Source organism: Apodemus sylvaticus, chromosome 1 (genome assembly GCF_947179515.1).
Source record: "Apodemus sylvaticus chromosome 1, mApoSyl1.1, whole genome shotgun sequence".
Lineage (NCBI taxonomy): Eukaryota > Metazoa > Chordata > Mammalia > Rodentia > Muridae > Apodemus > Apodemus sylvaticus.
The window spans coordinates 146,437,590-146,453,866 of NC_067472.1; positions in this window are offsets into that span (position 1 = coordinate 146,437,590).

Below are 16,277 nucleotides of genomic sequence, written 5' to 3' on the forward strand. Positions count from 1 at the left end.
AAGTAGCACTGGGACTATGGAATAACTAAAATAGTGTTATCTGACAAGACCCTGAAATGAGATAGACCTAGCATGCCTTTTAGAGCCTTCCTTGTGTATTAGGGAGTATTACCAGCTCTGCTTTGAACTCTTTCAAGAAGGGATGATAAATACATTCATGTACCTCCCACAGACACTTCTTGATAACATAATGTGTCTTCTTAGAAAAACTCAAGGTTCCTTACCTGCCCTCAAAATTATTTATTGTCAACTTACTATATGACTGGGCCAGTTCTCAGTACTAATTATGAAGATCTGATCACACACAAAATAAAATATCAGCCTGTAGAAGTCTGACTGTACTGGATAATGATTTATAGTATTGTGTTATTATGCCACATTTTTGTGTGTAAACCTTAACCCTGGCATCTATATGTACTTTCCTGCCCTTTCTTTGATTATTTTGTTTCTTTGTTTCTTTTGTCTAATTCTTATTTGTTTTTTATTATTATTATTATTATTATTATTATTATTATTATTATTATTATTAAATTAATGTCTACATTTTCATTAGAGAGAGGATGAAAAAGTGCAGATTTGGGTTGGTAGGAATTTGTATGATGTTAAAGAAGTTGGAGAAAGGTAAAACAGAATTATATATTATATGAAATCAAATCAATCTTCATTATAAGTAATACCCACCTATAAAATTGGTCAATCAATGTTTAAGCTCTGACATTCCTACCAGAATTTTAGGTTGCTAGATAGAAGCTATATGTATAAAGCAGTTCTCCTCACAGTAGGTCTGTGAATGGAGTCTGAGGAGCAGTAGCTCTCCTGTCTCTATGAGATGCTGAAGGCTAAGTTGAATCACACTTATGGCAGATAAAGCCAGAATACAGGAGTTAATAAGATATATCTTTCTTAAACGTATATTTCTCTCATAAGTGCATCCCAAGTGAAACCCCCCCTCCATCCACTCCTCTCAGTCACCTCCCTCCCTGATTTCCCTCTCCTCTGGAAAATGTGTTCCTCCATTTCCTGCCAGAAAAGAGCAAGCTTCACATTGGTATCAACTAAACTCAGCATAAAAAGATGCAATAACACTATAAAAAAATATTTATATTATGGCTGAATAAGACAACTCAAGAGGAGAAAACAAGTACCATGAGCAGGCAGAAAGAGTCAGAACCATCCCCATGCTGACTGCAGGCAGTGACACAGAACTCCCAGCTAAACAAGAAGATACATACAAAGATCCTAGCACAGATGAATGCAGGCTCCATGACTAGGGCTTTAGTCTCCTAAGCCCCTGTGAATGATATATTTTAAAAGAGTGTGGCATCTTTTATCAAGTACCTGCCTATGCTGGATTTCATTTTACACTGTTTCCTGGCACACCTTAATAGGGTCCTCCTCACTGCTATGTAGGTTTAGTCAGTTCCTCGCTAGAGCCTGTGAGAGCTGGACTCTAGCCAGGAAACTGACTGCCAAAATCCCTGTGATCACGGACTTATTCTAGCTCAGCTTGCCAATGATTGGCTGAATGTGTGCAGTCACAAAGAGAATGGGTTTATAACCAATCAAGTTAGAGATCTCAAAGCTAGCTATGTAAATCAAGAGCATACTGTAACCATGGAGATTTTTATACAAGCTTGCATGCATCAGTCCCTCCTTCTGTGTGCTGCAGCAATCAGGGACAGTGACATGAGCATGATTAAATGAATGCGATTTTACTCAGCCTCTGGTTAGCCTTGCAAAAATGACAAAGATATTCCGTGCTAGGTGCAGGCTGAGCATATATCTTGTTGCTTGGAAATGAGTTCTGCCTATCTACAATGAAGCGTCTTTGTCAGTCTTGGCATTTCTGATTATGATTTTTAGCTGCCAGGTAGAGGTACAACTACTGCTAACACTTTCTACACACCTGTACTTCTCTTTATAAGTACTATGATTGTGAGCATGAGCTTTCACAATGGATTCAAACCTTTTGTATATTGGAATGAGTAGACTACAAAAATCATTGATTTGTTTTAAAATAAGAATCCAAGGCAACAACAAAATATATATTAGTCTAATACAACATCAATTTATAAACATTTGTCTGCATAAGCTAAGATAAATTTAGTCTTCTCCACTCATCAAGAAACTTCTCATTGTAAAAGATGATTATTCAAGAAAACCAGAACTAGTTTAACTATAGAGCTGTATAGAGCTAATTCTTCCTCTCTTCTAAATACCAACTTGACAAATTAGGGCTATATAGGCCATGCATCTCTAATGAAATCTTGGTACCTTCTGAGGCCAAACATTACTAAAGAAAACAGATTCTCCCTTCTCCACCAGTCCATCAAATGCAAATGACAACTAAAATAGGAGTGAGATTTTATGAGGATTACACCAGACCTGCTAAGACTTTATCTACTTTGAACTGATTTTTGTGCAGATTTAACTGCTCACAGCTCATGTGCACAACTCTACTCTTGTGACTGCTACCCTTGGTTCATTTGATATAATTATAGTCATCAAAACTCACCAGTAATAAAAGTTGCCTGGCCAGCTAAACTCAGTCATCTTAAGCACATGAACTGTGATTGCATACCCAAAGCAATTTACAAGAATATTTGCGTGTATATTCTAAAAATAAACTCAGAAGCTCATAATATCAAATTAATTATGGTACTTAGTGGGCCATCTTAAGACCTAGGCATATTTGACCTTAAAGCAAAAATAATCCATTGACCACAAGAATATTTGCTTTATATATTTGATAAATAAATTTTTTTACCAAAACCTTAATGATTGTCTTTGATAATCTCACGGTTTCAAGGCTGGTTCTCTAAAATATTAGGAGATTGAAAAGGGTCTGCATTGTTTTGTTTTGAGCCACAGGTAATGGAATAACTCCTCAATACATTCTACAACCAAACTTGGAAAACAACCGCCAATGGCCAATTTTCAAACCCAAATTATTTACAATCACCTTATAAATATTTATCTATATATCCACAGACTACTGTGACATGCACCATCCATAAAACAACTTCATTATGCAACATTAACTGACCATTACATCATCAGCAGTTAAATATCAGAGTATTATGGAAGATATGGAAAAATATGGTAAAACCAAAGAAACATTATGCCTTCATCAAGAAATAGCCTTCAGTATATGACAGAGAAGCAGTATCCATAGCATTTCAATCATGAAAAGGAATGATATGACAAGACTATAATTTTAAATGTCATTGGAGATATTGGAAAAATCACAAAACTACCTGAAGAGCTATGAATAATAATAGAGTTTAAGAAATAGTCAATTTATAAGAGAATTAGCCTTTGAAGGCACAGGATATCTGAAGAATTTAGCACTAAACAAAAATATATGAGCATGTGAACACACCCAACACCCACACATGCCATAATGCATGTATGTGTATTATATATATATATATATATATATATATATATATATATGCTCAACATTTTTTCAATCCAGCAAATGGTCATTAGATACCCGTAATTATGTGTATATAATTACAAATGCATGACAATGTGCCGAGAATTTTAAATAAAATGGCTCATATAGGAGAAGAGCTGTGGATGAAAGATGGAATGGAGTAAGTAATCACTAAATCATATACACAGATATGAATGCATGAATCATAATTTAAAACTTCTTAACATGCATTCATTTAAGAACAGAATTTACTGGATGGACATCACAAAAGGGGATATAGTCCTCAACTAAACATTTAGTCCACCAAATAAAATGCCCAGTATTGTAAATGGGTTAGTTTTTGAGTTTTTTCATTAAGAGAGTCACATAGACTGTACACCCATCACAATGTAGAGCCAAGGATATCTGCTACTCTATACAACTTAATTATGAGGTATATTACTGGAAATGCAGCTTATATATGATATCATACACAGAGAAATTGACCTGGTGAAATACTAGAAATTTCACTATTGCTGACTAGAAATCTTGATACTGGGAGGTGCTCTACACATATGTGGTGGAAGGACGAAATCAGCAATACTACCCAGATACAAATTATGCGACCTACAATAGTAATATTCTTGCACAATTCACTGGTGAACCCACTGTATAAGTCATTGGGGTAATCATCCATTTTTATGAATTTATGATGTAATCCATAAAGCTGAACCAATAGACCACATGTACAGCGTGACAAAATCTGAGGATAGATAGGATCAGGGTCCAGAAGGAAAAGAATGAAACACTGAGTATTAGAGAGAAATAACTACACTGAACAGATATAGGCTAGTCTTCATCTTCTGTTCAACTCTAGGTGAGTGTTTAAAGCCATGTAATAATTCATGAGGAAAGTATCTGCTGTCTTCAATTATTCTCTTAGGAGCTTCCTACATATGCCTTCAAAAGTACTAGAGGCTGGATCCTCCTGCTTATTCTTCCCTTTTCCACTTTTAGACATCAATCACACTTTACAGATAATCTCGGAATATTGGTGTAACTACATAAAACTGCTAAAGCCTTTCCAACTTTATTTTTAAAAACCAAAATGTTCATAAAATTTATAAAAACTACATGCCAATCTCAAGATCCTTTCTTAGTACTTGCTTTCTTTAAGTCAGTAGCAAATATTATCTATCAGTCTCAGACAAGTAGATATCTAATATTTCTTTCCTTATACCGAATTCCATCAATAGTTCTTCTCCTACCTCTCCTCTCTTCCAGTATCTCATATCCATGGGGAATTTCTCTCGTGTTGGAAAAGTGTTTATTACAGCTCATAAGAGATAATTAAGCAGAAATTGTTTACCACCTATAGCCTCCATTTACGAAGAATGTCAAAATGGGATAGGAGCATATATTGCTCAATATCTTTGCTACCACAGCTCAAACACTGACCCAATCTGTTCCCATATCCAAGAAACACACAGGAGAAGCTGGCAGAGTTCCTTGATTACTGAAGCTGTTCTGTAATTCTAGCAGTTTCAGTGTTCAACAGTCTTTGATGAACATTTGCTCAGAAACCTGAACATAATGAAGAGCAACGTCTGCACACTGGCTCAGGGATTTTCTATTTATCTTTGAAAATGTGGGACTCAAGCTCTATCCTTTACATTTTTTTTGTCATTCCATTCCTGTTACTATAAGATTCCAAAGGATTCCAGCTTTTTGGGTGGTAGATGGGGCCAGGAAACTTAAAGAAATACAGAAATTTGAACAAATTTCTCTTTCCCACAGGCATATCCACAGCTGGATCTAATTTGCTATTGTTAGTGCATTGCCCGAAAATTCAACTTGGAGTGAGAAAGTGATCAGAAAAGGCAGCACTATCCACCCTGACTTTTACACTTTACACTTTTATTTACAGTTAAATCGCCTTTCCCGTTCGAACCCAGGATGATATTTTTTAACTGATATCCAGGCCCAGGTACAAGTTCCCTCACTGACTTCTGCATGAGAAATCTCCACACCTCCACTATCAAACCCATTGCTCTATGGGAAAACAGTCATCCTACTTTCCTCATAATTGTGTATTCTGATTAACTGGAGAATGCGCCGGTACTAGGCAATGTGAAAAGATCTCTTCTCAGATGAGGGTTGCTGGAGTGATTGCTGGTTAGTAAAGGGTCCATACAATTTTTTCTGGATAATTTCAACTCAGAATATGACCTTGAGTATAGGTCTTCTAAAATCCTGGACAAGTGCTGTTGGAATAAACCTCAAAGACTCTTTTTAAGCCTGCTCAAATCAGCCATGTTTTCCTTGGCTAGAGTTTCTGGACCTATGTCTAAATCTCCAGTCTTCTTTACCTCACCTCTTAAGTTACCTCTGAGGATCTACTTGAGCTTAAATTGTAGTTTTCTTAAATGATAGGAAATTCCAAAATTTCGGAGCTATTCCATCTGTGTGAGACACTAAGATGTAGTGGGATAAGGAGAACAGAGAAGACTCTGCCTTACATTTCACATAAGCAAAATTTCTGTGAAAATATTCACATGTAAAGAATTTTCCCATAGATTGATTTTAGAATTCCTTACAATATTCAAGTGGTAAACAATCTTCTATGTACTTCAATATTATACTTAAGTTATCTATTTACCACCATGCTAGGTAATTGTTATTACTGCATGTAAGCGTGCAGCAAAACTCTTAGGTAAATTCACAAGTTTTACCAGATTTCCTCAGGTAAGTTCAAATACCTAAATGTTTGGCTTTCTTTGTCATTAGACACTTTTCAGCTCAAAGCAACATGTAAAATGTTCATGATAATCCTATTCATTCTACTAGGACTCTATCATGGTAAAGGAAGGAAGTTATGGCAAACAGTGCAGTCTATAGCTACAGTACATCTGAGGTGAAAATTTATGATAAATACATGACAGAGCTGCATCCATAAACTCCCAAAATAAGCATACATAGAAATTAAATATACATGATGCTATATTGAAATGCCAGAATGAAGGGAAGAAACTCAAATATCCTGCTGCTAGCTTAAGAACTACTGGAATATAAGATAAGGAACAGTCAGAGGGCACAACAGGAGGGGGAATAATGACTAAACTGTAAAATACATTAAAGAATAAGAAATGAACTATTGAAATTTCTTCTCCATGTTTGATCCCTTAGATGGTACATATTGTACTAAGATTTCAGTACGAAATGTATGCACACAGATTTATTTGAGAAATATTAAACTGCTGATGGTTTTACCAGCTATTTATTATATATATATATATAAATAAATAGCTGGTAAATATATATTTATATATATACATATGAATTAAATTACAAAAATAAGTAAAGCTATGCCATGATAAAGATTTCTCAAACTCTATTAATTTCAGCATTGAATTGTATTTAATGATTATTGCCTCAAAGACCTAGACTAATTGTACAAAACTTCAATGGGATCCTATATGGGGGTACTTCATATTGTTTTCTATAGCTTGTCTAATCTAGGAATCAGATTTTTTTAAAACATAAAATCTTACATATGTAGTATTCATAGCTATAAAGAACACTTACTTTTCAATTACTCTTTTTCTACAATAACTCTGCTCTATAGGAGGCCAATAACAAATGTTCAAACCCATATGTATTTTCTATGCTTGTCTCTTAACTTACACACAAATATCGTTCAAAGCTGAAACTCACCATTAGATATATTTTTCAGTATCCACAGTAGCAACCATGATGCTTCTGCAGAAACTCACAAATACTTATTTTATTTATGTGGCATTCTGAGGGAGAAACCAGTTCCATGTCAATCAAACATATCAGTCAATGAGCAACATGGAATACACAGTTAAACTCACAGCCAGTGTTCAGGCATTCTCATCTTATTGCATTATCTTAACACTTTTTCCATACCTCGTCCTGCTCTCTTACAAGAAAAAAACACCAGGTAAATTTTCCCCTCTCTAATCAGGAGTAATTTCTGTTAATTTTCTTCAGTTACATGGCTCTTTGCCAGTATCAAATATACTCAACCTTCATAGCTTAATCTACATCTTTTTTTACCCACCTCAAATTTAAATCAGATACTATTATTCCACCAAGGATGTTAGCTTTCACATAACCAAACAATGAAAGTCTCCCTCTAGTTTTGGAATCTCTGCCCTGTATATTCAAGCCTATTCACAAAGTCAATTCTACTTTGGTCAGAGTTGAATAAAACAAGTAGTAACAAATTATCTGTATGCTATAGAAAAAGAAAGAACCCAAAGTAACTATGTAATATGGAGGGCCCAAGGCAGGAGGCATGAACTCACAAAGAAAGGGAAATAAAACAGACATTGAAGGAGGACAAAGGGAGGAATCTAGGTGGGATTAGGAGTGAAGAGGGGGATGGCAATTCAAAGAAGGGAAAGAAGGGTTGTTGAAGAATAGGAGAGAGAACAAAAAGCAATGGGAATCATCATTGAGACCACAGAACTGAGACAGACGAGGAGCTAGAGAACATCATACTAAGTGAGGTAACCCTGACTCAAAAGGTGAATCATGGTATGCACTCACTAATAAATGGATATTAACCTAGAAAACTGGAATACCCAAAACATAATCCACACATCAAATGAGGTACAAGAAGAAAGGAAGAGTGGCCCCTTGTTCTGGAAAGACTCAGTGAAGCAGTATTCGGCAAAACCAGAACGGGGAGGTGGGAAGGGGTGGGTGGAAGGACAGGGGGAAAGAAGGGGGCTTACGGGACTTTCGGGGAGTGGGGGTCTAGAAAAGGGGAAATCATTTGAAATGTAAATAAAAAATATAAAAAAATTGAAATTACAGTACTGAAACTTTATAAATATAAATGATTGAAAATAGCTAGCATCCTAAAATACATTAGTAATTTTCCAAAAATTAGAAGGAAAATGGTACAAATAGTTACCAAGTCACACAACATTTATTGGATAAAATTGTTGGGAATTTAGGATAGAAAATGTACTGTAGGTTCTAAGGCAAAATCATAATCTATATCTTGTTGAAAAAAACATTACTCAATAGAAACAATGAGATATGCACAAAATTACAGATTTAAGCATATGAATTGGAAATATGCAAATACAAGAAAACTAATTAAAGTTTTAATTGTATTTTACATGTACGAAATTACTAATTGAAAACCAAAGAGTAAATTTTCAACAAAATAAAAAATTAAATAGGAAATAAAAATGCCCATTGTTTACTATATCACCAGCTAGGTCTGGTGATATTATTTCCAGGAAAAGCTTATCAAAACTTCGGAGATATGTAAGTCCTCATTGCCTGAATTTGAGTTCATCACAAGCAGAATAGAGAGACCGTAAATAAGTATAAGAGGGAAAGGAAAATATTTATGAACACATAGTGAAGAACAATTTAAATATGTTCAACTAAACAGTAAATAATTTTCACATGATTAGTCAGATTTATCTGAGACTTACAAAGTTTGAAATTCCAAGGAAAATATTTTTAATATTATTAGGAATTCAACATGAAAAAGCGGTGGGAGGGAGGACAGGGGATGAGAAGGGGGCTTATGGGACTTTCGGGGAGTGGGGGGGGCTAGAAAAGGGGAAATCATTTGAAATGTAAATAAATTATATCGAATAAAAAAAAATTAAAAAAAAATTAAAAAAAAAAAGAAATGTTGTATCCATGAGCTTCAGGGCCCTATATATACCATATATTTGTCTTAATGCTAATATCATTCTCAAATTTACACAGACACACAAAAAATAATGTATCAATAAAATTGTGGTAAATACAAGAAGAAATTATGTCAATCATATTTTCTGTCTTCAAAATATTAAATATGAGACTGCACACAATTCGAAAATTACTTAGTTTATATTGAGTGAGGACTCAAAATATCATTTACTAATTTTCGTACAACACATCTTAGAAATTGCAAACAAAATATATTACATATAATGTTTCTCAAAGCTCATGATGTTCTGGTCCATAATTGCTGAATAGTACTCCATGGCGTAAAAGAACATATTTTCCCTACCCTTCTTTGGTTGGAACTAGAAAATATCATCTTGGGTTAGGTAACACAGACTCACAAGGATATGCATGGTATGCACTCATTAATAAGCATATATTAGCCCCCAAATAAAGAATATCTAGGATACAATCCATAGAACTCAAGAAAGTTAACAAGTTGAAGTGCTCAAGTAAGGATGGTTTAATCCCACTTGGGAAGGAGAAGAAAGCAATCACTGGAGGAAGTATGGGGGAGGATACAGGGTGGGAGAATGGAGAGAGCAAGGGTGAGGTTATGGGGAGGGAACATGGCCAGGTATTTGGTTGGAGGAGGCAGGAAAGAAATGCTGAGGGCCAGCAGAATAAAAGAAAATATTTAACCCTGGAGGGTTAGAAGTCAGTGGACTCTCTAGACATTCCAGAGATCTTGGAGTTGAAAGACTCTTAGGACTCAAAAGAAGGGATCTTAGATGAAATGCCACACAGTGGGCAGAGTGAACTTGCAGAGTTCACCTCTGGTAAAAAGACAGGGGTTCAAGTGTAGCCATTCCCAGTCAAAATCTATCATCCAGAATTGTTCCTGTATGAAAAACTGCAGGAACAAAAATAGAGATGAGCCTGAGGAAAAAGCAGTGCTGTGACTGATTATATTGTGACCCATCTCAAGTGGAGGCTACAAGGAATGACACTATTACAGAGGCTACGTTGTGCTTACAGACTAGAGCCAGGCATGACTGTCCTCCTAGAGGACCAACAGGCACCTGACTGAGATACATGCAGTTACTTACACCCATGAGAAGGACTGACATTGGGGACCCCTGTGAATGATTTAGGGAAAGGCAAAAAGAAACTGAGGAGGTTGGGGACCCAATAGGAAGACCAGCAGTCTTAACTAATGCAGAGCCCTGAGATCTCTTAGACACTAAGCCACCAACCAGGCAGCATACAGTAACTGGTATGAGGCCTCCAACACATAACTGCAGAGGACTGCCTGGTCTGGCATTAGTGAGAGAACTTGTGCCAAAACCCAGAGGGACCTAAGAGCTGAGCAGGTCCTAGGACTGGGGGGACATCCTCTTACAGACAGGCAGAAGGGGAAATGGGATAAGTAACTCTGAGAGGTGGGTCTGGAAAAATAAAACCTTAAAGTAGTAAAAAGTTCTATTTAAAAAAAGAGTTACTCAAATCTAGTGAAAATGGATAACATGGACTCGGTCTCCAGGAAGTACAGGAGGACTGGTGTGCACCTGAAGGCAGACTGGGAGGACACAGCTTGCTCCAGTGGTCCTGCCCCACAGAGCTTAGTTTCCAGTCCTGAGGCCTCTGGCAGGAATCTTCAGATGTCCACTTCAGGATCCAGAACAGCCTGGGCTACAATACCACATCTCCAGGCCCTGCAAGAGGCCAGTGGGGCACCTGGGAGGCTGGATGGGAAGAGTCAGTGTGCTCTGGTGAGTCCAGCAGGCCCCGGGCAGGAGCCGTCAGGTGTCTGCTTTGGGATCTGAACAGCCTGGGCCACAGCACACAAGAAGAAGGAAGGAGAGGGCCCTGGTCCTAGAAAAGCTTGATGCTGCAGTGTAGGTGAGTACCAGGACAGAGAAATGGGAAGGGGTGATGAGAGAATGGGGAGAGAGAAGGGGGCTTATGGAACTTATGGGGAGGGGGACCTGAGAAAGGGGAAATAATTTGGAATGTAAACAAAGAATATAGAAAAATTTAAAAAATCACCTACAGTGATCTCTTATCAAAATTAGTTGCATGCATAGAATAGGTATTTCACTCAAACATTTAAGGCCTCAAGCTAATTAGAGCCTGCAGCCTCCACCTCAGACAGGGTCAGAGGATGTTGGCAGATGCTAGCTGATACAGGTTAGCTGATAAGATTATATCAGGTGATTCTGTACCCAGCAATTTGTGATAGAATGCAAATTCTAAAATAATAAAGCTATCTGAGTGGTTTCCATCTGCAGAGCAAAGGTGGGTAGAGTGGGAAGCCTGGTCAGTGATGATGGCTTTGTGAAGCTAAGCCAGGAGAAACAAGAGTGGAGAGCAGCAAAGGTGAGGGCAGCAGCTCCAGGGCAAGCCTGAAGTGAGTCTGGTTGCAGCCAAACTCTGAGCTAAACCAGGAGGGTTCAGAGCACAGGATATGCTTCCAGGACAGGCTGTAGGGTGTTTATTAAAATTACTCACAACAAATATGTTTACTTTAGACATTGGGACAACAGTCATGTCTAGAAACCCACTGCCTCACACCTGTGGAATTATCAAGTTCTTCCTCATTCAAAACTTTCACACAAACCAACCTTGAGAGTCATTTTCAAAAATATATCCAGGTTGTTTTAAAATGATAAAAAATTGAATCACTGTTCCTAGTGTGAGAAAAACAAACTGCTTTAGGATAAAAACACATTGCTTATAATGCTGGATTTTAATGTATCAATTAAATAAAGTAGATATTTACTTTGATTGATAATAAAAATCTTCTGGACAGGATAAACCCTCATAAATCAAGAGGGGTTGTCTGTTTGATTCTCCAATTTCAGAGTCATTTGTGAGAATAAAATAGAAAAAAAAAAACTCTCCTTAAGTACTCTCCATAAAACAGAAGTGCCCTACATACATGATGCTACTATGACACAGATGACAGGAATGTGGGCTGGCTGTATGTCATTCTTTTCAAAAGCCATGTAAGACAGGAGATAATTTTCTAACCGAATATAAATATAGTAGGGAAACACCATAGATATGAATGTAATTCTGTTACATGGTATATTTTACAGTATATATAGGAGAACTAAAAGAGAAGAAACAATAATTAGGATAATATGATATATGAGACTACATTATATAAAATATATGAGAAAATGATCTATTTTCTTATTATTATTAAACATTTTATTTTTTTATTTACATGTTAAATGTTGCTCCCTTTCCGGGTCCTGCTCCACAAGTTCTTTAAGACATATCCCTTCCCCTTTGTGATTTAGATGGTGCTCACCCACACACACACCCATTCCTCACTCTGCTAGCATATCCCTACCCTGAGGTACAATGTTTCTACAGAATTAAGGGCATCTTCTCGCTCTGAGGGCAGAGAAACCATATGTATCTGCTACATGTGTAACAGGGGCCATGTACCAGACCATGCATGCACTTTGGTTGGTGGTTTAGTCGCTGGAAGCTCTGAGGGGCTCTTGGTTAATTAATAGCCTTGCTCATCCTATCACTCCCATACAGATTCTTCACAGTATCCCCTAATTCTTCCAAAGAAGGTCCCTGACCTCAGTCCAATGGTTGGTGGTAAGTATCTACATCTGCCCCAGTCAGCACATGCAAGTGCCTCTAAGAGGACAGCCATGCTAGCTTCCTGTCTGTAAATTCAGCATGTCATGTAGCAGTGTCATTGTATAGTGCCTGAGCATGGGATGGATCCCAAGTTAGGCCTTTCCTTCAGTAGCTGATCCATTTTAGACAAACCATTACAGATAACAGGAACAATTTTGAAGATGGGTGTTTGTCACCATGGCTCAAATGGGTGCTATGTCTTTCTACTGGAGGTGGTCACATTAGATTTCTTCTTCCCAAAGTTGGGAATTTCAGCTAAGGTCATACACATTGTGTTCTGGAAGCCTCTCACATCCCTAATGTCTGAGAATTCCCAGATGTCCCCCCCCACACACACACACGCATACACCCAAACAGGGAAAACGGGCAAGGAGACTAGGGGACACACTATAGCAAAACTTTTAGCTGGGACAATGAATGCTGGAAAGCTGAGGCTGAAGAACAGGCTGTGATTAAGAAAAGATCAACATCGTTGAGGGTACATATTATAGTAATTATACCCTGAGATTACCACACAGACAATGTTTTCCAGTGGTGATCATGCTGGCAGCAAAAGTTGGTGTATAAATGTGGCTCATGTGATGAGGTGTTTGAAAACTTGAAGATGTTTTGTGGAGCAGCTGAGGCTTGGCACATTGTGACAGAGTTGGTGTACCTGCCCCTGGCACAAGAGTTCCATTTGTGTGCTGGCCTCTTGCTTGTAACATGATAGAGGATAGAGTCATTAGAGAGAAGGAAACATTAACTAAAAACTATTTCTCTAAGATATGACTGTAGCTAAGAATTATAGGGCATTTTCTTAATTAATGATTGGTGTGTCAGTCAGCTCTTGGTATTGCCTCTAAGAGGACAGCCATGCTAGGTAACGGCCAAACCCTTGTTGGTGGTACCATTTATGGGCTGGTGGCTATAAGTTACCTAAGAAACAAGACTGAGCCAAGTTATTATAACAAGCATGTAAGCAGTACTTCCCCAAACTCTATGCATTAGATACTTTATACAGGCTTTTGTCCAATTTGAGTTTCTGTCCTGATATATTTCTATGATACACTATTATATGGAAGTGTAAATCAAATAAACACTATGCTCCCAGTGTGCTTTTGATTATGGAGTTTAATCACAGCAATACTAACCCTAAGACAATGTACAGGGTAACAAATCCAAATACACATTAGTAAACCATAGATGTAGAGTGGGTACAATCAAGACACAACAATTTCTTTCATTCTAAACTTCTGCTGACATGAAGAATTGGGTGCCACAAATGTAGCCATGTCATATATCTGATATGATTAAAAATCAAGATGAGTTAAGAATAGAAATATGTGTAGACTAATCAAAATCCATAATTATATGAACATTTCTAGACTACCATAAATAATTTGTACCTCACTACATCTATTTTCTCTCAAACCTAGTCTCTCCTTTTTCTGTTTCATTGTTGAAACTGTTGAATAATCTTTTGTTTTTACTTACCTCATGTGTACATGTGTGATGGACTAAGTAAAATCAATTATTATGAATAAAAAATAAATTAGGATAGAAGAGGGACATGAAATTGGATTTGAGATTAGTGGTGTAATTGTGGACATGATAAATATCCATTAAATAAATAAATGAAAATTTAAATATTAAATCATATAAATGTACAAAATACTAATATCTTACCTAAAATTTTCATTGATGGCAATTCTAATCTATGATGGAATATATACAAGTGTAATCTCAATGGTGAATCTGTAGGAGAGTAAGGCTTTTAATGTTTCATATAGCTTAGTACCTAAGAATAATTATATTCAGACACCTCTTTGGCTACCTTTCTGTGTCAATAAAAATTAGATAATTATTAGTACAACCAAGTATTTTCATTGATTTTCCATTTGAAAGAACCAGTTAGGATAGCTTATTGTTCTAAGGTAACCAAATAGTAATATAAGTTTAGATTGAAATTTAAATTAAGAATAAGTAAAAATTTATTCAGGTAAAAAGTAATTATCTTTGAACTATTAAAATTTCAGAGACTGTAATCACAATTTGAATAACAGACAATTCTTAATTCCTGTGTATCAGGTTAACAATGTTACAAAAGATATTGTAACAGGCTAGACTACATTATTAAGGTTCTGATTCCTTAAGCTTCCTCAAAGTAACCCATTCAGACACCCTGATTTTGGGACACATCCCTAATGTAAATCTCATAATAAGAAGTCAGATCAATATTGGGGTATGTCCCGTGAGCCTCACATTAATAATGCCTATGGAGAGAGGAACAGAAACACTAAGTTACCATGAGAACTCCTGGAAACCTGCTGTGTACTCCAAACTGATGAACAATGAGAAGGCTTTTCAAAATCTGTTGTGCAAGATCAATAAAAGGGGATATAACCCTCCTTCTCTCTGTATTTCTCTATTCCTATTTAATTATCAGCTCTATGAGTATCTCTAATTATAACTGTAGCTTTCCGAGGTTCTCTTATTAATCAATCATTCCATTAAATTATCAGAATGAGAATCTCTTCTGTTGAGATCTCTTAAGTTCTGAAACACTTCTATGGCTGTATAAGCTTTGCTGAATTGTCTCCGATGTGTGTCTCTTGACCATAAATACTAATGCTGATTTCTTTTCCTCTCAAAATATGGCACAAAAATGGAACTTCTCAGAAAACAAAATTACCATGAGACAAAGGTTCTCACCGTATAGGTTGAGACTCAGTTTCTGTTGAATGAAAAATTTACAGGGATAATCTGAGAATATTATAAAATACAGATATTTAAATTGCAATTAATATTAGAAGCAACATGACATTTTAAGAAAACAAAAATAATTTTAATGTTGAGTGTGAAGATAATATGTGGAAGTTTATTAAACTGTTGCAGAATTAGGAAGATTAAAAACCACTGGCAAAACATACAGTAGTCAGAAATGATATACTATAAATTCAAAGAAAATGATTTGCAATTTTAAACAGTCACTCAGCAATTTAACTGCATTAATATGAACAACTTACCTTACTGTAGTGACTGGTGGAAACAGATGCAGACAAGCAGACACTATATACTAGGTGAAGATGACAAGCCTAAAAAATCAACCCTGAAAGAAAGATGTAAGAAATATTACACAGAATGAATGGTTTTTATTTAAGAAGATATATGTAAGTATATATATATATATATAGTTACACATATATACTTAATATATATATATATATATATATATATATATATATATATACACATATATTTTGTTTAATGAAAAAGGAGTTTATGAGTTTGATGGAGAGTGAGAATGGGTACGTAGTACGGTAAGAAGGGCAAGGAAATAAAGAAAGGTTGTAACTAAATTATATTCTGTTTTTTCAATAATTTATTTACTTTACATCCTGATTGCAGCCTCTGTTCCCTCCTCTTTTCCAAATCTCAAAATCACAAATTCCCCTTGCAACACTACACACTCTACTTCTCCACAAAAAATGGGAAACCCATAGTTGTA